Raw genomic sequence first — 23,472 nt, 5'->3', positions numbered from 1 at the left:
CCCCTCTTTCATCTCTGATTTTGTTTGTTTGAGTCCTCTTTTTTTCTTGATGGGTCTGGCTAGAGGTTTATCAATTCTGTTGATCTTTTCAAAGAGTGAGTGCCTGGTTTCATTGTTTTGTTCTATTTTTGTTTATTTGTTTGTATTTCATTTGCTTTTTCTCTAATCTTTATCATTTCCTTCCTTCTGCTGGTTTTAGGTTTTGTTTGTTCTTCTTTTCCATCACCCTTAGGTGTAAGATTAGGTTGTTTCTTTTTTTTTTTTTTGATTAGGTTGTTTCTTTGAGATTTTTCTTGCCTTTTGGAGTAGGCTTCTATTGTTCTCCACTTCCCTCTTACAACAGCTTTTGCTGCATCCCAAGATTTTGGATCATAGTGTTCATTTTCATTTGTCTTCATATATTTTTTGATTTCCTCTTAAGCAGGCTCCATGCAGGGAGCCTGACGTGGGACTCGATCCCAGGTCTCCAGGATCATGCCCTGGGCTGAAGGCGGTGCTAAACTGCTGAGCCACCAGGGCTGCCCTCTTTCTTTCTTTCTTTCCTTTTCTTTCTTTTTTTTTTTAATTAAGTCTATTTTGTCTGATAGACGTATTGCTACCCCAGGTTTTTTTTTTTTTTTTTTTTCACTCCCACTTGCATGATAAATGCTTTTCCAAACCTTTCACTTTCAATCTGCATGTGTCATTAGGTCTGAAATAAGCCTCTTGAATGCAGCATATAGATGGATTTTGTTCTTTATCCATTCCATCACTCCATATCTTTTTTTAAACATTTTATTTATTTATTCATGAGAGACACCCACAGAGAGAGGCAGAGATACAGGCAGAGGGCGAAGCAGGCTCCATGCAGGGAGCCCAATGTGGGACTCGATCCCAGGACTCCAGGATCATGCCCTGGGCCAAAGGCAGGTGTTAAACCACTGAGCCACCCAGAGATCCCACTCTATGTCTTTTGATTGTACCCTGTAGTCCATTTACATTCAAAGTAATTAAAATAAGTATGTACTTATTGCCATTTTGGTACTTGTTTTGTGGTTGTTTTTGTAGTTCTTTTCTATTCCTTTCTTCTCTTGTTCTTTTTTCTCATAGTTTGCTGGCTTTTTTTAGTGATATACTTGGGTTCCTTTCTCTTTGTTTTTTGCATATCAATGGCTAGTTTTTGATTTGTGGTTCCTATTGGGTTTGCATGTAACATCTTATGTATATACTAGTCTATATTAGGTTGATGGTTGCTTAAGTTTGAACCCATTCTTCTTTCTTCCCCATGTTTTAGGTATATGGTGTCCTATTTTACATCCTTTTGTTTATCCTTTGACTGATTTTTACAGATATATTTAATTTTACTACTTCTGTGCTTTTCTTACTCCTACTTATGGTCTTTTCTTCCCATTCAAAGGGCTGGTTTAGTGGTCATGATTCCTTTAACTTTTGTTTGTCTGGGGAATTCTTTATCTCTCATGTATTTGAATGATAGCCTTTCCCCCCCACCCCCTAGCATTTTGTATATATCATTCAACTCCCTTCCGGTCTGCAAAGTAGCTGCTGAAAAATCAGTTGCTAGCCTTATGGAGTTTCTCTTTCCCGTACCTGTTTTCTTGTCTCTTGCTGCTTTTAAGATTCTCTCTTAATGACTACTTTTTTGCCATTTTAATTATTATGTGTCTTGGTTTAAACCTTTCTGGGTTGTGTTGGGGTCTCTCTGTGCCTCCTGGATCTGGATTTCTGATTTATTCCCCAGGTTGGGAAAGGTTTCAGCTACTATTGCTTCAAATAAATTTTCAACCCCTTTTTTCTCTTCTACTTCTAGAATCCCTATAATTCAAATAATTATGATTCAAATCATAATTCAAATGTTCAAGCATAATTCAAATGTTATGCTTGATGGTGCTGCTGATTTCCCTCAGTCTATTTTCATTTTCATTTTTTTCTTTCTTATGTTTAACTTGATTGCTTTCCATTACTCTGTCCTCCAGGTCACTGACCCATTCTTTTAATATTTATTCCATCTAGTATTTTTAAATTTTAGTTATTGAGCTCTTCATCTCTGATTGGTCCCTTTTTATGTTTTCTATCTTTTTCTTAAGGGTCTCATTTTGTCCTTCCACTCTTTTCTCAAGTCCAAGGAGTACTTTGATGACCATTATTTTAAATTCTCTATCAGATATATTAACTATCTCCATTTCATTTATCTCTCATTGTGATTAGGCCTGTTCTTTCATTTGGGACATATACCTCTAATTCCACATTTCATCTAACTCTCTGTGTCTGTTTCTGTGTGTTTGGAAAGTTAGCTATGTCTCCTGCTCTTGAAAGTAGTAGTGTTACAAAGAAGAGGTCCTGCAGTGCCCTACAATATAAAGTCCCCTGTTTGCCAGAATCTGGTGCTTCAAATTTGTCTCCTGTGCGTGTTGCATGCACCCTACTTTAGTGGCTGAGATGTGTTTGCCTTGTCAGTCCAAACATCTACAATGGCTTTCTTTGCCTGTCATGGGCAGAGTTGGTCTGTGTTGGTCTCTGTGTTGTTAGTGGGCTAGTCTAGGGCTGCCTTGGCTTGAGTTGAGTCAGAGAAGGCATTTGCCAGTGATACAGTAGCACTGAACTGTAGGGTGCTCTCCCAGTGTTTTGAGAAGCTTTTGTTGGTGATTAGGGCCTACATTCAGATCAGATATGTGCCCCCAACCCATTGCCCAGGGTGTAGTTGGACTGGTGTGCATTGTTATCTTCTCCTATCCCTGGGACATGAGTTATTTTCTAGGTGGTGGTCCCTGTTGATGCTGCTTGCACATTTTTCTGTTTGTGGAACCATTTTGGATGGGCTCTGATCAAGGTGTCTTGGAGGGGCAGGTCCACAGAATGTGGGGGTCATGTGCCCAGTGCCAGCAAGATCCATGCCAGGCTGCTGTGGAAGGGGACCTGCAGCTACCCAAAATCCTGCTGAGGCTGGCCAGGTTGGAGGGAACAGATCTGCAGAAATGTGCAGAGGCGGGGTGCATGATCAAACTAGATGGGAAGTTTTGGTGCTGCACTGGTTCCCACAGGTGACTGTGTATCTAGGCTAGGGGATCAGAGAGGGAAATCGTGCTTGCCAGTTCTCTTGTTCTTGGAGAAGTCTCCCAATGATCCCTTCCCCTCCAGCACATGCTCTGAGATTAATAAATAAATCTTCCCTGCACCCTGGGCATTTTCCAAAGTGCTACTTTTATGCTGTATCTCACTGGGGCTGTTTGTTGTGCTTTCTCTAAGGGTGAGAACTCAGTTTCCTATTGCCTTCCTGACTCTGAGCCAAGCCTGCTGATTTTTAAAGCTCCAGTTGCTAAGCCTCATGGATTATAAGACCTTGTGAATTCAGGCCCTTCTGGTTTACAAAACCAAATGTTATGGGGATTTCTCTTCATTGTGAGAGTTCCCCTGTGGCCAGGGTGTCTGGTGTGAGAGTTAGTTTCTTTGCTTTCTCCACACCCATAGTGTCCCTCCCTCCCATGGACAATTTCAGAAGTCTGTTTAGGTTATTTTTTTCAGAGCCAATTATTATTTTTACTTTATTACTCATATGTCAGAATTAATCATTATATTAAATATTTATTTTTATAGTGCTTTTATAGTGTACTTTTTAAAATTTAAATTCAATTAGCCTACATATAGTACATCATTTCAGATGTAGTGTTCAATAATTTATCAGTTGTGTATAACACCCAGTGTTCATCCCATCAAGTACCCTCCTTAATGCCTGTCATCTAATTACCCCATCCCCCCACACACCTCCCCTCCAGGAAGCTTCAGTTTGTTTCCCAGAGTTAAGAGTCTGTCATGGTTTTTCTCCTCTCTGATTTCTTCCCACTCAATTTCCCCTCCCTTCCCCTATAATCCTCTGCACTGTTCCTTATATTCCACATATGAGTGAAACCATGTGGTAGTTGCCTTTCTCCAATTGACTTATTTCAGTCAGCATAATACCCTCGGTTCCATCCATGTTGATGTAAATAGTAAGTATTCATCTTTTCTGATGGCTGAGCAATATTCCATTATATATATATAGTTTTGTTGACTGTTTCCTTTGCTGTGCAGGAGGGTTTTTTTTTTTTTTTTTGTCTTTTTTTAATCCTGATGAAGTCACAGTGATTCATTTTTGCCTTTATTTCTCTTGTCTTTTGAGATGTTTCTAACAAGAAGTTGCTGTGGCCAAGTTCAAAAAGGTTGCTGCCTGTGTTCTCCTCTAGAGTTTTGATAGATTCCTGTCTCACATTTAGGTCTTTCATCCCTTTTGAGTTTATCTATATGTATGGGGTAAGAAAATGATCCAGTTTCATTCTTTTGCATGTGGCTGTCCAATTTTCACAGTACCGTTTTTTAAAGAAACTGTCCTTTGCTTTGTTGGTATTAGTTGACCATAGAGTTGAGGGTCTATTTCTGGGTTCTCTATTCTGTTCCATTGATCTGTGTGTCTGTTTTTGAGCCAGGACCACACTGTTTTGATGATCACAGCTTTGCAGTATAGCTTAAAGTCAGGCATTGTGATGCCACTAGCTTTGGTTTTCTTTTTCAACATTCCGCTGGTTATTCAGGGTCTTTTCTGGTTCCATACAAATTCTGGAATTATTTGTTCCAATTCTGTAAAAAATGTCAATAGTATTTTGATAGGGGTTAGATTGAATGTGTAGATTTCCCTAGGTAGCATAGTAATTTCAACAATATTTATTCTTCCAATCCATAAGCATGGAATGTTTTTTTCATCTCCTTGTATCTTCATCATTCTTTCATAAGTGTTCTGTAGTTTTTAGGGTATAGATCCTTTACCTCTTTGGTTAGGTTTATTCCTAGCTATCTTATGGGTTTTGGTGCAATTGGAAATGGGATAAATTTCTCAATTTCTCTTTCTTCTGTCTTAGGGTATAGAAATGCAACTGATTTCTGTGCATTGATTTTGTATCCTGACATGTTGCTTAATTCCTATATGAGTTCTAGAAATTTTGCCGTGGAGTCTTTGGGTTTTCTATATAAATATCATGTTATCTGTAAAGAATGGAAGTTTTACTTCTTCTTTGCCAATTTTGATGCCTTTTATTTATTTTTATTGTTTGATTGCTGAGACTAGAACTTCTAGTACTATGTTGAACAACAGTGGTGAGAAAGGACATCATTGTCATGTTCCTGACCATAGGGGAGGTCTGTTTAGCTTTGATGCATCTCTGCCCTTCTTCTCCGATGTGGCCTCTTCTCTACATTTATCTGTGTAGTCTGTTCTGCCAGTATTTTGGTCACTTTCTAGGTTATTTACACTGATGTGGATGTTATCTAGTTGTATCCATGAAAGGAGGTGAGCTTAGGATCCTCCTAATTCTCTGCCATCTTCCTCAGAAGTCCAAAAAAGAAGTCTTAATAAGTTTAAGAAGATTGACATTTTACCAACTATCTTTTCTGACTGCAATGGAACTAGAAATCAATAGCAGAGCAGAAGGAAAACTGGAAAATTTGCAAATATGTAGAAATTAAAAACACACTCTTGAGTAACTATTGGATCCAAGAAGAAATAACAATGAAATTAGAAAATACCTTAAGACAAATGAAAATTAAACCACAATATACCAAAATTTATTAAATGAAAAAAGCAGTTCAATTAATGCTACTAAAAAAGGAGAAAGATCTCAGATATACAACCTAACTTTACCCTTCAAAGAGCTAGAAAGAGAAGAACAAACTGAGACCAAAGTTAGTACAAAGAAGAAGATAACAAAAGTTAGAGCAGAAATAAATAGAAAATAGAAAAACAATCAAGAAAAATCAATGGAACTTAAGAGTTGATATTTTAAAAAGATTTTTTTAAAGACACAAAATTGCCAAACACAGACTAAGAACAAAGGCTCAAGTAAATAAAATAAGAAATGAAAGATGTTACAAATTTTGCTACACAAATAAAAAGGATTTTGAATCTAAATGAACAATTACATGCCAATAAAAGGATAACCTAGAAGAAATGGATAAAAACTTCTAGAAATATACAACCTACCAAAACTAAATCATGAAAAAATATATAGTCTGAGCAGCCCTATAGTTGGTATGGAGATTAAATCAATAATCAAAAATCTCTCAAAACAGAAAATTTGGACCAGATGATTTTTCCTAAAGATTCAAGAAAGAATTAACAACAATCCTTCTCAAATGTTTCCCAAGAAATTGAAGAGGAGCGAATACTCCTAAACTCATTTTATAAGGCTAGCATTACTCTGATACCCAAACCAGACAAGGACACCATGAAACAAAACAAAACAAAACAAAACAAAACAAAACAAAAAACACCCCAGAGGCCAATATTCTTGAATAGATAGATGCAAAATCCTCAAGAAAATTCTAGAAAACTGAATCCAGTACTACATTAAAAAGATAATACACCATGACCAAGTGGGATTTTATCTCTGGGATGCAAAGATGCTTCAACTTATGAAAATCAATCAATGTAATATAACCCCATTAACAGAAAAAAGGATAAAAATCACATGACCATCTTGGGCATCTGAGTGGCTTAGTCAGTTAAGTGTCTGCCTTTGGCTCAGGTCACGATCCCAGGGTCCTGGGATTGAGCCTTGTGTGGGCTGGGGAGGGTCCCTGTTCAGTGGGGAGTCTCTCCTCCCTCTCCCTTCGCCCCTCCCCTCACTTGTGCTCTCTTGCTCACTCTCAGATAAATCTGTAAATAAGTAAAATCGTTTAAAAAAATCATATGACCATCTCAATAGACACAGAAAAGCATTTGTCAAAATTCAGCACATTTCATGATATAAACTTTTAACAAACTAGGAATAGAAGGAATTTACCTTACAAAATAAGGGCCATGTATGAAAAACCTACAGCTGACATCACACTCAAAGGTGAAAACCAAAAGTTTTTTTTCTGAGATGAGGAACAAGACAAAGTTGCCCATTCTCATCACTTCTATTCAACTTTTTAAAAAAGAATTAATTAATTAATTAATTACAGAGAGAGCGAGGCAGAGACATAGGCAGAGGGAGGAGAAGCAGGATCCATGCAGGGAGCCCGATGTGGGACTCAATCCTGGAACTGTGAGATGCTCAGAGGTAGATGCTCAACCACTGAGCCACCCAGGCGTCCCAACTTCTAGTCAACTTAATACTGATAGTCCATAGTCCTACCCAGAACAATTAGACAGGAAATAAAAGGTACCTGAATCAGAAAGGAAGAAGTAAAATTATCTGTTTGCAGATACATGATCTTATATGTAGAAAACTCTAAAGATTCTACCAACAAACTTCCAGAACTTACTCAGTAAAGTTGCAAGATTCAAAACCAGCTGTGAAAATCAGTTGCATTTCTGTATACTAACAATGAACTATCTGAAAAAGAAATTAGAAAACAATCCCATTTGCAATAAAACCAAAAAATATTTAGGAATCAATTCCTGAACAAGGATGATAGGCCTGTATACTGAAAACTACACTAAAGAATTAAGGAAGGCACAAACAAATGGAAAGACCTCTGTATTTAGGCATTGGAAGACTTATTATTGTCAAAGTGTCTGTGCTACCTAAAGTGATCTATAGACTTGATGCAATCCCTATCAAAGTCCCAATGACATTCTTTATGAAATGGAAAAAAGAACTTCATAATCCATATGGAACCGCAGAAGATCACGGATAGTCAAACAAATCCTGAGAAAGAAGAATAAAGCTGGTGGCATCACACTTCCTGGTTTCAAAGTACATTGTGATATACCTTACAATATATATTATAATATAGGGCACTAGCCAAAATTGTATGGTACTGGTAGGAAGAGAGACATACAGAACAGTGCAGCAGAATCAAGAGCCCAGGAATAAATCCACATATATGTGGTCAATTTAACTTTGACAAGGGTGCCAAGAATACACAGTGGGGCAAGGATAGTCTATTCAACAAAAGATGCTATACAAACTGGGCATCTCTATGAAAAGAATGAAATTGGGGCCTTATGTTATACCATACTCAAAATGGTTAAAGGATTTGAGACCTGAAACTGTAAAACGCTGATAAGAAAACAGGAGAAAAAGTTTATGATTTTGGTTGTGGCAAGGATTTAATGGACAGGACACTGACAACCCAGGGAAAAATAACAAAGATAAACAAGTGGGACTACATTGAACCAAAAAGCTTCTGCACAGGAAAAGAGGAAACCAACAAAGTGAAAAGGCAACCAGTGGAATGGGTGAAATTATTTACAAACCATATATCTAATAATGGGTTAGCTTCCAAAATATGTAAGGAAACCTTACAATTTAATAGCAAAAAACCTAAAAACCCAATTAAAGAAATAGGGTAAAGACTTAAATAGACACATTTCACCAAAGAAGACATAGAAATGACTAACGGCTCTATGAAATCTGCTCAATGTCACTAAGCATTTCAGAGAAATGCAGATCAAAGCCACAATGAGATATCACTTCACATCTGTCAAGACAGGTATTATCAAAACAAAACAAAACAAAACAAAAAACAAAAAACAAATGTTGGAGATGATGTGAAAAAATTGGAAATCATGCAAACTGTTGGTGGAAATGCAAAATGGTGCAGCACTATGGGAAACAAAATGGAGGTTCATGAAGAAATTGAAAATGTCACTACTATGTGATCCAGCAATCTCCTTTCTGGGTATTTATCCAACAGAACTGCAATCAGGATCTTGGAGACAGCACTACAAGGTCACTGCAGTGTGACTCACAGAGCCAAGATGTGAAAACAAGCCAACGGTCCCACAGAATACTATTCAACCTTAAAGGACGTTCCGTGTTCCCAACAACGTGGATGAGCCTTGAGGACGTTTTGCTGAGTGAAATGAGCCACTCACAGAAAGTCAAACAGCACGATCCTACTTATACAAGGTGACCAAATTCATGGAATCCAAGCATGTGGCTGCCAGGAACTACGGGGAAAGGGAAAAAAGAGTCACTAATCAACTGGCATGAAGTTTCTGTTAAGCAAAATGAATAAACTCTAGAGGTCTATTGTACATACGGTCTAAATAACGAATTATACCCTTAACATTTTGTTAAAAATGTACTATATTAAGTGTTTTTACATCAATAAAATAGAACAAGAAAACTAATTTTCTTCAGATATTTTGTGGTTCCATTTAAATCATTGATTAATTTAAAATTTATTTAGATTTAAGTTTTGAAATAGTGATTTAACTATATTGCCTTTCCAGAAATTGATAGCTAGTTATCCCGGTGCCATATGTTATACCCATTATTTTTCCATTAATTTGAAATCCTCTCTTTGTCAAAGATTTGACATGTCTCAACTTTATATTGCTTCAGTTTTTTATTTTTCTATTTCTGCACTGGTGCTATGCTGGTTAATTGCTTTATCTTTATTATCTGGTAGGGCCAGCCGTCCTCTATTACTTCTTTTCAAATTTCTCTTGAATAGAATTTTAGTTTATTCTTTCAGAGGAAGCTCAGGATTATATTCTCAGATTCTCCAAAAGATTTTTTAATAGGTTGATGGGAATTATATTAAATATATAGATTATTTTACTGGGACTTCTTTACAATATTAAACCTTTTCATTCAGGGATGTGCTGTCTAACAAAATCTTTTATGTCCTTTGGTTAAATTTTGTCATTTTCTTCATAGACATGGTATGCTTTTCTTTTTTACCACTGAGGAAGGTATTTTCCCCATTACATTTTATAACTAGATGTTGCTGGTATAAAATAAGCCATAGCTTTTTGTTACATTTATTAGGTAATGGCCACCTACTAAACTTGCTTATTGTTTCTTATAGGTGAGATCATTGCTGGTATTTTTAAGAGGAAAACAAGTGGCCTGGGATCCAGGGAGGGACAGTTAACGGGCCACTTTACAGGCCCCACAGATTGTGAATTTCAGCCTTGAAGTTAGAGAAACTGGGCTTTCACCAATATCCCCCATAGATGGGAAAAAACACACTAGGAGGGGATTAGATGGGTAAACCAGGATGGCAAGTTGGTTGTACACACGGAACAGGGTACGTTGTTGGAAGGGCAGTGATCTTATGCTTCAATCCAAGGCACTGTCATTTCTCATCATGAGGCTGGAGAATATACTAGACAACGCAAAGCTTGCTTGGGGAACAGGCTGATCAACGGTCTTGGAGTTCATTTCAGTGGGTCCTACTGGAATTGAATTTCCTCAAATCCTAAGCAGATGGTGAGCGTTTCTTCAAGGTCTAGAATACAGGATTCTCCCAAAGCCGTCCTTGCTCTCCTGGCTAGTCCTAGATGCGTGCTCCCAGGGGTTGCCTTCTGGACCCCGCGTCTTTGTCTTGGCCACTGACTGCTGTTAATACACTCTTTGTTTGGATGTGCTCTTATGACCAAAGAAGTTGCTGTTTTTATCTTTTTTAATTTTTACTTATTTATTTGAGAGTGAGTGAGTGTGTGAGACAGAGTGCGAGTGTGAGTGGGGAGAGGGGCAGAGGGACAGGGAGAGTCTCAAGCAGACTCCACCCTGAGCAGGGAGCCCAACGTGGGGCTCGATCTCACAACTAGAACTTAAACCCAGAGTCTGATGCTTAACCGGCCAGTCACCCAGGTGGTCCAGAAAGTTGCTGTTTTTAGAAAAGTGAGACTTTCTATGGGATCAAAGACACTTTCTGTCTTTTACCATTATGTGTCAATTTAATTGGATTAGCTTTCAAAAGGTGGCCTTAATTTTCTGATCTCCAATTTAGAGAGAGTGTGGGAAAATTGCCTAAGAGGCCCTCCACCCCATGGTTCCCATAGCCATAGTAAAAAAACTGAAGGTTTTGTGACCATGTTGGTTTCTGTAATTCTTTTGTGCAAATTAAGGTTACTACTGAGTGAGGAAAGGGTTAAGGTCTAGGCAGGGGAGCCAGGGGCCCCTGACTAGGCTCTGATACTTCCTGGCAGGTCAAAGCACTAGGCTGAAGGCAACAAGAGGGAAGGGAATGGACCAGACCACCTGGCCCTGATATCGGGGAGCAGTTTTCTTTGGTGGCTACAGTGTAATCATAGGAAATGACCTAAACCTCAAAGAGTTAAGTCATTAAGGGGGTGATCGATAGTCCTTGCTCAAACCAAGATGGCACAAGAATCTCAAGGCCACAGCTTGCCAGTCAGTGCTTGATAGAGACTGACACTGAAGGCCCTCAGGGGCGACCCACTCAGGACCCCTCGCTCCTTCCTGTTCTCACCTTCACTTAATAGACTTTACTCCCCTTCATCCCTTTGTGTCAGCGAGTTTCATTCTTCAACTTCATGAAACAAGAACCCTGCCATCCTGTAACACTAATACACAAAGGTAAAGCTAAAAAAAAACCAAAACAACAAAAACAACAAAAAACCCAACAGCATTTGATGACAGAGGGGACGTTGCCAAGCATGAGGAAGGATGGGGCGGACAAAGGTTGAATGTGCGAACCCGTGACCTGCCCCGGCTCCCTCCCCCCGGCCAGCACCAGTGCCGCAGCTGCGGGCATCCCACTGACAGTTGAGGTAGGCCCTAGCAGAAAAGCCTGGATACTTTTGAGAATGTTGTTGGATAATGGGCAAAGCTTCGCTTCCTGTCTGTGCCTCAGAAGAATTTGTTTTGTTTTCTCTTGATCCAGAAGAGGAGAATTAACCCTCTTGGTAAAACAAAACACAACACAAAAGCAAAACAACAACAAAACGGACAGATAAAACTGCTCACCAACTTAATAATCATCACCTCATTATAGTTTGGCTTAATACAGGTTTTTGGGGTCAGTCATTGGGTATTGTCTGAAACATTTGCCAGAAAAAGTTTCCGCTAGGCCTGCTTTAGATGAAAAAGCACGCAGACTGTCCACACACTCAGCAGAAATACAAACTGAAAGAGGAGCGGGATAGATAACAACACATGGTGCCCAAGGAAGCTTATGACCAACGAAGACCTAATTAGCTTGAAAAGGTGCCCTTTTTAAAATTAATTAATTAACTAATTAATTAATTAATTATAGACAGAGAGAGAGAGAGAGAGAGAGAGGCAGAGGAGGAGGGAGAAACAGGCTTCGTGCCGGGAGCCCAATGCGGGACTCGATCTCGGGTCTCCAGGATGGCGCCCTGGGCCAAAGGCAGGCGCCGAACCGCTAAGCCACTCGGGGATCCCGAAAGGGTGCCTTTTAGTTGCTGTTTGAACTTATTGGTCCTTTGTTCCCTTTATGATTTACGTGGTTGCTATTTATAAACTGGGCTCTGGTCTTCCCACATGCTGCCGAGATGGGTTGATGGTCTTGTTTCCACTTTACAAATAAAGAGGTTTCAGAGTGTGTCTTCCTCAATTGCAAGTGTAAAAGTGAGTCGCCTTCCCGGAGCCTTGCTTCATGAATCTTCTTTTCAGGCCCATCAAGCCTGTCACAGTGCATTTAGCTAGCGGACCTCCACCAGGTGGTGGTTGGCACCCGTAGCCATCTCCTGAAATAGCTTCCATGTCTCTCAGGATAAAAATTTCAGGACTAGAAGAGGGAAAGCCTCAAAAAAATCACTGAATTCCTAAAAGGAGCCCTGTAAATAGGGCTGATTCATTAATCTTCGGGATCAGCTGCCAGCCAAAGGTAAGCGTCTACAGACTCAAGAGGAGAATCCGCGGAGCCCTGAGCACCCGGAACCCAGCAGGGGCAGAGGAAGGGGAGTCAGAGAAGAAGGAAACACAACGTGCAGCGTCCCCGACAGCAAGAGAGAGTGACAGGGCCCTTGTGGGGGCACGTGGGAAAGGGCCACCGGACTTTGGACTCAGGAAGGAGTGGCCATCGGGGGGCAGGCGGGGCAAGCTCAGGCCACGGGAGGCTGGAGGGCCGGGCACAGGGTCTGTGGCTGGCCAGGGCGGCCACGTGTGCCTTCCCGACGGTCTAACTCGGGCTTCGGGGGGGCTGCGTCACCTCCCCGGGACAGGCTCCCCGGGGCGCAGGGGAGGTGAGGGCAGGGCCCACCCCAAGGCGATAAGCGGGAAAGTGCACACAAAGGCACGGGGCCCGCAGAGGCCTTTCCTAAGCATTGGTTGTCAGAAGAGGCAGAGGCAGACATTCGGGTATTTTTGAGGAAGCTGGAGGGAAGAGAACAGGAGAGCTCGAGGATACTTGGTGCTGGAATAGAGGGCGGTTAAGGCAGGTGTAGGGGTCAGGGGTCGGGGGCTGAAGGCCCGGGCGCGGCCAGGCTGGCAGAGGGGAAGGATGCTGGAGTGGGGGTGCGGGTAGGCGCAGGGCTGAGGGCGTGAGCTGTGGAGCGTGCCCAGCGGTGGGGGCCGAGCGTTGGGGCAGATCCGAGGCACCGCCACGCCCGAGCTGGCAAAAACCGTAATGAAAACGGGGGCCTCGGGCCTGGCCGCTGCCCTGCGACCTCGTGGTGGACCGGGCGTCAGAAGGGCCAGTCGCAGACCAGCTGGGCAGGCTGCGGCCGGGGCTGGGACAGGTAGTAGGGCCCGGGACAGGTGCCAGGAGACAGGGCTTCCGGAGCAGCTGGGGGCATCTGCTGAGCCACCGTGAGGTCCAGGTGGGAAGAGGCCAAGCGATGCGTGAACTGAGCTGGCGGCCGAGGAGACGGGAGGGCAGCAGAGGCACAGGTCGCGAGCCGACGGCGTATCCCCGCACCTTCCTAGGGTGCACGATGCCTTGCATGCAGTTTGAGGGACACTGGCTTCTTGGACAAAACGAAGGTGATTTTTACAATCAGGGAAGACTTGGCAAACCTTCACCAGAAAAACAAGCTTTGGGTCTGTCTCCTCTTGATAAAAACTAAGAACTGCGTAGAGGTCATTCAGCTTCTTGGCCACATGCCGTCCTTGCATGAGGACTTCAAGGTCAGGAAGCCAGGAAATTGAAGACTTCTCTCGAACACGTCTAATCCTACGGGGACACATGGGATGCATCCCACTCCACGTGTAGGGAACTGAATGCGCAGAAATGAACTCTGTAGTTCAGACTTTTTGAAAATCTAAACAGTCGAAGAAAGTATTTTTGGCTTACAGAGACAGTTTATGTATAGATGAGTCACATCTCAGAATATTCAAAAAACTAGCTGCTTCTAATAATAAGTATCACCACAATTGAGAGAACACTTTTAACCCTCCCAACAGCTCTGATGGGTTGGTTTATTCGCTTCCTACTGTTGCTGTAACAAATTATTACCTTCAGTGGCCCGAACAGCATAAATATCTTACCACGCCGGAGGTCAGAAGAATGAAATGGGTTTCACTGGGCTGAAACCAAGGTGTTGGGTGGGGGCTCCCCTCCTTGTGGACACCGTGGGGGAGAAGCCACTTCCCCGGCCTCCCCGGCTCCGAGGCTCGGGGCTGCCCACTTCCTGGCTGGCGCCCGTTCTTCCCTTTAGAGGCAGTAACACAGCGTCTTCAAATCCCAGTCCCTCCCCCTGCCCTCTGTTTCCGTGGCCACTTAGCTCTCACCCTGACTCTTCTGTCTTCCTCTTCTAAGGAAGCTTGTGATTACCCTGGGCCAACCAGGAAAATCTAGAATAGTCATCCCATTTCAAGACCCTCCGTTTACTCCCCTGCAAAGTCCCCCTTGCCACCTATGGTAGCACATGCACAGGTTCTAGGGATTAGGACGTGGACATCTTTGGGGCCATCGCTTTGCCCACCACAGTGGGTGTTGTTACCTGATTTCAGGGATAAGGAAACAGACTCCGCATTTAAGAGGTTTTCCCAAAGCCATGTAGTTAGTGATGCAGCATGAATTAGGGCTCAAGCCTTTGAACTTGAAGACCCCATTCTTTCCATGACATCGTGGCTACTTCTCTGCTCATAAAAGGAACTTTGGATTTTTATGATTTTTAATACAAGTGCTACAGGAATACGTGCATGTTTTTGTCTCCCAGGGGCCATTGTAACACGTGACCAGAAACCTGATGGCTTAAAACAACCGACACACGTTTTTCTCACAGTTCTGGAGGCCAAAGGCTCAGCAGCAGTGTCACTGGGACAAAATAAAAGTGTTGCAGGGCCATGTTCCCACTGGAGACTTCGGGGGTCACCTGTTTCTTGCACCTGTTTCTTGCCTCTTTCAGCCCCCTGTGGCTGCTGGTAGTCTTGGATTCGTGGCCACACAACTCCAGTCTCTGTCTGTGGGATGTGGCCGCCTTCTCTGTGGACACTGTCAAGGTTCCCTCTGCCTCTCCGTGAGGACACTTGTGATGGCGTGTGGGGCCCAGCTGGGTCATTCAGGGCGAGCTTCTTCTCTCAGATCCTTAATCACATCGGCAAAAGACCCCTTTTCCAAATAGGGTAATATTTATAGGTTCAGACAGTAGGATAAGCATCAGTGAGGGTTCTGCAGAGAAACAGAACCAATAGGACACCTCCCCCCCCCCCCCCCCCCCCCCCCCCCGTCTCTCAAGAAACTGGCTCAGGGGAGGGCTGGCTAATCAGAAATCTGTAAGTCAGGGGAGCAGGCTGGAAACTCAGGCAGATGCTCTTCTCCAGGAAACCTCAATTCTCACTATTAAGTCCTCTAAGTGATTAAAGAGGCCCACTTGGAGCCCTGAGGGCAATCCCCTTTGCAGTCAACCATCCGGGGCCGCCTGGGTGGCTCAGTCAGTTAGGGGTCCGCCCAGCGGGGACCCTGCTTCTCCCTCCGCCTCTGCCTGCTGCTCCCCCAATGAATGAATAAAAATATCCTTAAAAAATAACAAAGTCAACCATCCAGATGTCAACTTCATCTAGAAAATATCTTCACAGCAGCTAGATTAGCATAGAACTAAATATCTGAGTACTACAGTCTAGCCACCCCGACACCTAACACCGTCAAAAGGCACCCATCTTGGAGGGCGCTCCCTAGCGCAGTATACCATGTTCTAGAAATTAAGGTTTATGTGACAGAGAAGAACAGAGAGTAAAAGTGAAAGGCCCTCCCTCACTTTTTGTCCTTTATCCAACTCTTCTCCCCAGAGGAAACCACCGTTAGCTGTTGGGTGTTTACCATTTCAGATCTGTAGAGTTGTATGATATACCTATCTGTGCATGATCCGTTTCATATATATCATATGGACTTTATATATATCATTGATATATATCATTGGACTTTTCGAATACTTGTCTTGCAAGTCTTTCTGCATCTGTACTTACAGGGCTACTTCAATTTTCGTAAACTATATAGATGGCCAAGGTATGGATGTGTGACACGTTTAACTACCTCCCCTGGTGATGCATCTTTCTTTTCTTTTTTTTTTTAAATTTTTTTAATTTTTGTTTTTGGTTACTATGAACAGGAGTATCGCAGTACACCATCCTTGACCATATATCCAAGTGTAATTACATCTGTAAGAGGTATTCTTAGATGCGGAATAGCTTTATCAGATGCGATTCACATTTTAGCATTTGATAATACTCTTAATTTTTCTCTATAAGGGCTATCATAATTTGTACTCACACAAACAGAAAGAGGACTTATCTTTACACAACGCTGATACGGGGAATCATACAGTTTTAATATTTTGCAATCTGAGAGGAAAGTGACACAAGAAGGTTTTAGCTTACTTTTTCTTGACTAAACATCTTTTCAAGCATTTACTGACCACTTTTATTTCCTTTCCTAAGACTTGCTTATGCCCATCTTTGCTCATCATCTGTTGCCATGTCTTTTTCTTATTGATTTTTTAGGAGGCTTTTGTTTATTAGACATGTAATTTGAATGAATTATAAATATTTTACCTGTATCTTTACACTTGCTTGTGAACTTCCTTTTTGTTTTGTTTTATGGATGTCTTTGAATTTGATATTTTCCCCTGGCTCCTAACATTTTGTTTGTTGCTTAAGAAAATCTTACCAATTTTCGATTAGCTATGAGTAGAAAACTTACTGATTTTATATTTTTGGCAGACTTTATATTTGACTGCCTAGCAAACCCAGATAACTGTACAGTGGCCTAATAGTCGGCTACAGTTGTCATGATTTTCAATGGATTGTATATTCTTCAGGATGTTTGACACACCTGAGTTCTAGATATCCTTTTTTAAAATGACTTTTTCATGTTTATTAACTAGCTGTTATTTTAATTAATTTCAATTTCTGAAAGCACCAGAAGCTAGTTTATTCATTTCTTTATTTCACACCTTGTAATTCACAGATATAGCATTTTTCTTACAATAAAATCAATGGCAAAGAAAGCAAGAAGTCAGTGGATAAACTCACAGTCTGATACCTCAGTGTCATGCTAGTGATGGGGCTGTTTCTTAGTTTCCCTGTGTACTATTTGTATATTAGCTTTTTATTTCTTGCCATTGGTTTTTTTATTCCTTGCCTTTGTATTGATAGAGAATTAGTTCCCTATAGTTCAGTCTATCATAGTAAGGATCTGAACTGGAAATGGTGTCTTATATAAATATTGTGTATTTTTTAAAAGATTTTATTTATTTATTCATGAGAGACACAGGCAGAGGGAGAAGCAGGCCCCCTGCAGGGGAGCCTGATGCAGGACTCGATCCCAAGACGCCAGGATCATGACCTGAGCCGAAGGCAGATGCTTAACCACTGAGCCACCCACATGCTCCAAAAATATTTTTATGCACAACACTGGGTTAAATAAAAATTCTCTCTATAGATGTTTATTTCCATTAATTCCCTTATCCTGCTCATGGCCCCAAAGTTTGGCAAATAGACTCTCTTGAACAACTTCAAACTCTTTTAAAACCGTGTTGTCCATTGAAGCTTTCAAGGCATAGTTAGTTTCTGAGTCACACTTTGAAAGTTATGTGTTAAGAAGTTGACTGTGTTTCAGGTCAATCTACCTAAGAGGACATAATTAAGACCTGAATATGTGGGGAAGGGGAGAGAAAGTCAGTGAGAATTAGAATTCTATAATTCCATAATTAAAATATATAATATAATTAAAAAATTATATCTCTTTAAAGTAAAAAAAAAGCTTTTGAATAGGTGATAAATTCAAGTGGTTCAAAACTCAGTTACTAAATGGTATAGAGTTAAAAATGTCTTTTGCTTTCCTATCTTCCAGCCACAAAATTTCTTCCCAGAAGGCATATAACCATACCGGTTGCCTGTGCATTTTGCAAAGATGGTCACGTGTAAACAAGAGAAATCTATGTAGAGCAGGCTGTTGGGAGGGTCCAGCTGGAGCCCTCAGACACGGGCTATAGGTGCAGGCCATGGCAGCATTTCTTCTTCAGGGAAACCTTGGTTCTGCTACAAAGGCCATTCTACTATAGAATCAGGCCCACTCAGATTATCCAGGAAAATATCCCTTATTGGGAGTCAATTGATTATAGACACTAATCACTCCTACAAAATACTTGAACTATAACATCTCCATTTGTTTGGATAAGTATGTCCTATGGACTGTGTCCCAGCCAGGCCAGTACGTAAAAGTGACCCTTACAATCCATGGCTTATCATTTTGGCCATCATGCTCATCTCCCTAAGCCATACCTAAATCTAAATTACGGTGATAGCCAAGTCATCCTTCCACCTGACATGACATAACTCTCCTGCACACAGTGCAAACATACTAGTGAGGATACAAAGCCCTTGGGTGATGTTCACTCGTATTCTCGATGTTTTGTGACTTAACTGTTGTGATGTCCAGTTACCTATTATTGGTATATCTTATGTTAGATGATAAAGGGATAAGAAAGGGGAGAAAATAGATATATTTGTTTAAAATATATACAAACATTCCTAACAAAATAAGGAAGAAGTACCAATAATTATTATAGTCCTCATTTTTTTAAAGATTTTATTTATTTATTCATGAGAGAGAGAGAGAGAGAGGCAGAGACGCAGGCAGAGGGAGAAGCAGGCTCCATGCAGGGAGCCCGACGTGGGACTCAGTCCTGGGACTCCAGGATCAGGCCCTGGGCCGAAGGCAGGTGCTAAACCGCTGAGCCACCTGGGCTGCCCTGTAGTCCTCATTTTTGCAACTGGTCAAACGAGCGTAGCTGGTATTTATAGCTACCTTCTTCCACTACCCATTTCATATTCTCTTTGCCCTCAGCAAGAACTTTAGCTTATTTTATTTCTTTGCTGACCCAAATTTCATTGCTGAGGGGTCTGGGCCATTAGCATTCCTGCCTGAACTGGGTTAAGGTATCTTTCCATTGACTCTAATCAGAGGGGCATTGTAGTCCTAAGAGACACCCTAAGAGATCTCCTATATCCCAGGCATACTGTTCCTTACCCTCATGGTGTAGCAACAATTCAGTTTCTCCCTGGTACTTAGGCTCAGTCTCCCCAGCCAGGACAGTAACTCTCTCTTTACCTATTGATTCAGAGCCAGAAGGAGCAAGTAGCTGAGTGTCAGTCTTAACTTCCAGTTCAAAGGAATCATTGTTGTGTTTCCCGGTGAGAGTATTGCTCCTTGTGAAACTCAGACCTTGTGACTAGCAGAGCAGAGGTCTGCTGGGGATGGGAGGTAATGGGAATAAGAAGCAAAAATTTTGCTAGTGAAAGACTAGGGCTAACAGTGAGTGATGCCACTCCCACTTCCCTTCTCAGTTCCTGGACCCATCAGTGCTGGCTCTGGGGGAAGAGAACCATATCCTGGGTGCTAAAGTAGAGCACAGACAGCCTCCTGGTGAACCTTGCCCCAGCTCTGCAAGGCACTGCGTCACGTAACTGCGTTTTCCAAAGGCAATTCCATTGCTCCATCAAATCAGATGCTTTAGGATGGTGGCAACATGGTGAGACCAGTGAACTCCATGATCATGAGCCCATTGCTCAACCTCTTTTGCTGTGAAGTGAGTTCCTTCATGAGAATCAAGTGGTGTGGAAGACCGTGGTGGTGGATACGGCATTCTAGAAGTGCAAGGGTGGGAGTTTGGGCAGAAGCATCGCATGCGGGGATGGCAAGTCCATATCTAGGGTAAGCGTCTGTTTCAGTAAGAACAAGTGCTGCCCCCTCCATTACGGATGGGGCCCGACGTACTCAACAGGCCCCTAGCTGGTTGATCTTTCTGGGGAACGGTGCCTGGTCGGGGTTCGTTGCTGGCTGCGGCTGCTGGCAGACTGGGTATCCAGCCGCGGCTAGAGCCAGGTCAGCCTTGGGGAGTGGGAGGCCGCGTTGCTGAGCCCATGCGGAGCTGCCATCCTTGCCGCCACGGCCACTTTGTCGGTGAGCCCACTGGGTGATGATGGGGTGGCTGGGAGACGCGCTGACAGACATCCACAGAAGAGCTCCTCTTGTCTGCTTGAAGCACACCCTCCCCACCGGCCTCCTCCTTCCTTCCTTTCATTAAGTGAGTCCCTAACAGATATTCCTTATCAACGCACGAAGAGTCTTAAGAATAAGCATCTTTCAAAAAAAAAAAAAAAAAAAAGAATAAGCATCTTTCTAAGAGATTGTGTTTTTTTTTTTCCTTTTGTTTTCTGTGGCCAGACTGGATTTACAGCGATGTGATTTAGTGGAAGTGAACGATGAGGAGCAAACTCCTTACTAGACCCAAATTGTGTTGTATATCTGACGTGCTGAGTTGACCTCACAGAACTAAAAGTTCAGCAGGAAGCCAGGCCTGCAAGATGCCAGAGAAGTTCTCAGAGCTTCCGTCGACAGGTTTTGGGCATGACTGTTTAGCTTTTGTGTAATGGCTAAAGAGCATTAACCTAAACTAGTGACTATTCTTGGCAATTGTCTCTTCCAAAGTTCTTTAACTCAATAATGTCTATTCCTTTTATTCATGAGTTTGTGTATCCCCTCTGCAATCTTTTTGTGCTCAGGGGCCTTGTTGTAATCATTGCTGAATTTCAAGTGCTTTGCATAATGCCCGATGCATACGAGATACTCGTTTCATAATCACTTATTACTTTATTCAGCAAACATTAACTGAGTCCCTATTACTAATGCATCTTGAACTTACAGAGACAGAGCTTGGAATGGCAGTTTTCAGGGGGTGAGGGGAATAGAGGGACACTCGTCAAAGGGCACAAACTTCCAGTTAAAAGATAAAGAGCTTCTGGGGATCTGATGTACAGCAAGGCGACTACAGCTAACAAGAGTGTATCATATTGTCGACAATTTCTAGGAGAGTAGATCTTAAATACTCTCGCTACATACACACGAATGGTAATTACGTGAATGATGAGGCTGGTAACTATTGCGGTAACATTTCTCATTGCACACAGGGTGAACTCCTTGCACCTACACCCTGTTATATGCCCGTTGTATCTCAACAAAGCTAGAAGAGAACTGGGTGTTAGTAGCCCGGGAACCTTACCTCTCGGATGGGATGACTTGGTGCAACAGCTGCTCAGTATTTCCCGGAGTTTCCCTGAGGGATGACATGTCTGCCACCCCCAGAGGTGGCTGCTTGGTGACGTTCTCTTTATTGGGTTCTCTCTTCCCTTTTTCACTTCCCGACTCCCCTGCTGGGATTTTCTGAACCTCCAGGTAAACTGCTGGCACTTGAATCCTTTTCTCAGGGTCTGCTTCTGTGTGAACCCAAACCAAGGCAAGTAACACACCAGGGTAGGGACAGGATTGGAACTCGGGCATTTAACCCCCGAGCCCATGGTGTTATCAGCTCCTCCACTGGCATAAGGAGGCAGGTCGGGTAAGAGCAGGGGAAAGACAGAGGCTTGAGAAAGTTGGGCGGGTCTGAAGGACTAGTCCAGCGCAGCCGGAACAGCAGGTGTGGGGGGCCAGGAAGTGGGGTGGGGAGAGGCTGGGAGTGCAGCCCGGTGCGGCCACGGGCTGGTTAAGGCGATTGAGCTCTTTCCCGTGGACGGGGGAAGCCGCTGCCCAGTTGTGTGCAGGCCGTGACAGCAGCACACATCGCTGGTCAAAGTTCCTTTTGGTACAAAGAGTGAGTCGAGGGTGAGAGGCAGCGCAGGGACTGGAGAGAAGATGGCTCTGAGCTGTAGGTCCTAGGAGGGTGACCGTGGGCAGAAGAGGAGGTGACGAGCAGACGCTTAGGGCAGGGGGCCCGCGCCACGTGGCGCTGGTGGTGCCGGGTACGGTTGCGGGTGTGTGCGGAGAACAGGAGGCTGCTTTGTCCCCCAGAGTGTGTCTCTGTGTGCGTGTGTGCCTGTGTGATTATGTGTGTATCTGTGTGTACGTGTGTGCCCGTGTGCGTCTGTGTGCGCATGTGTGTATGTGTCTGTGTGTGCCCATGTGCATGTGTATCTGTGTGCATACGTGTCTGTGTGTGCCTGTGTGTTTCTGTGTGCATACAAGTGCACATATGTGCACATGTGTCTGTGTGTCTCTGTGCATATATGTGTATGTGCATGTCTCCGTGTGTGTCCGTGTGTGTCTGTATGTGTGTCTCTGTGTGTGCATGTGTGTCTGTGTGTGTACGTATGTGTCAGTGTATGTGTGTATCTCTGTGTGTCTGCATGTGTGTCTTTGTGTGTGTGTCTGAGTGTGTGTCTCCATGTATGAATGTGTATGTTGTGTGTGCACATATGTGCCTGTGTGCATGTGTGTGTCTGTGTATGTGCATGTCTCCATGCATGCATGTGTATGTGTGTGTATGTGTGTCAGTGTGTCTGTGTGTGCATGTGTGCGTGTCTTGTGTGCACGTGCATGTCTGTGTGTGTCCGTATGTGTACGTGTGTCTCTGTATGCATGTGTGTGCATGCATGTCTGTGTGTGAACGTGTGTCTGTGCATGTGTGTGCATGTCTGTGCATGTGTGTGCATGTGTATGTGTCTCCATGTGTGTATGTGTATGCATGTGTGTGCGCATGCCTGTGTGTGCGTGCATGAGTGTATGTCTTCCTGTGTGTACGTGTGTGTGCACATTTTTGTGTGTGTGTGTCCCCATGTATGTGCGTATGTGTATACATGTGTCCAGATTTGTGTCTGTGTGTATGTGTATGTGTGTGCACACACGTATGCATGTGTGTGCATGTGTGTGCGTGTGTCCAAGTCTCCGTGTGCGCACGTGTGTGTGTCTTTGTGTGCGTGTGAGTGTGTCTCTGTGTGTGTGTGTACATGTGTCTGTGTGTGCATCTCCGTGTGTGTGCGTATGTCTGTGTGTTTGCGTGTCTCTGTGCACGTTTCTTCGTGTGTGCGTGTGTCTCCGTGTGCACGTCTGTGTGTGCGTGTCTCCATGCACGTGTCTCCCTGCGTGTGCGTGTGTGCATGTGTGCACGTGTGTCCATGTCTCCATGCACGCTGGAGCCTGTGGGTCCCGGGGGCCCTGTGGCCGTGTGTCCGACACCGGGCACCCCCCCCGACAGCCGCCCTTCCCCGCGGGACGGTGGAGCCACTGGTGTGACGCTTTGGCCATGTGTGGGGTCATTTCCTCGTTGCTCCTTTGGGCTCGGGGGCCAGGGCGGGGCGGTGGGGGTTGCCAGCCGGGTCCGCGGGGCGCTGGGGTGCGCAGCTGCCGTCCTGGGCCCTGGGCCCGGATCCCCACGCCCCCCCTCCCTCCCCGCCCCCTGTGCCCGCGTCCCTCCCTCCGTGTCCCTCCCTCCGTGTCCCCTCAGTGACCACATAACAGCTTGAAGACAACAAACTAGCACGTTTCCCCACCTCCCCCCCTTGTGCTTTGCTGAAACCAGAC

At 43.4% G+C, this 23,472-nt stretch overlaps 1 long non-coding RNA gene across 3 annotated transcripts in view; it reads left to right on the top strand.

Annotated features, from left to right (window-relative positions):
* LOC140622346 (uncharacterized) overlaps window positions 1–23,472 on the top strand; it is a 217,160-nt gene that overhangs the window by 89,853 nt on the left and 103,835 nt on the right. The gene's annotated exons all lie outside the window — the stretch shown is intronic.

The sequence above is a fragment of the Canis lupus genome, chromosome 31 (assembly GCF_048164855.1).
Source record: "Canis lupus baileyi chromosome 31, mCanLup2.hap1, whole genome shotgun sequence".
In the NCBI taxonomy this organism is placed as follows: domain Eukaryota; kingdom Metazoa; phylum Chordata; class Mammalia; order Carnivora; family Canidae; genus Canis; species Canis lupus.
The sequence above is the reverse complement of the archived record's forward strand: the minus strand, read 5'-3'. Positions and strand labels throughout refer to the sequence as shown.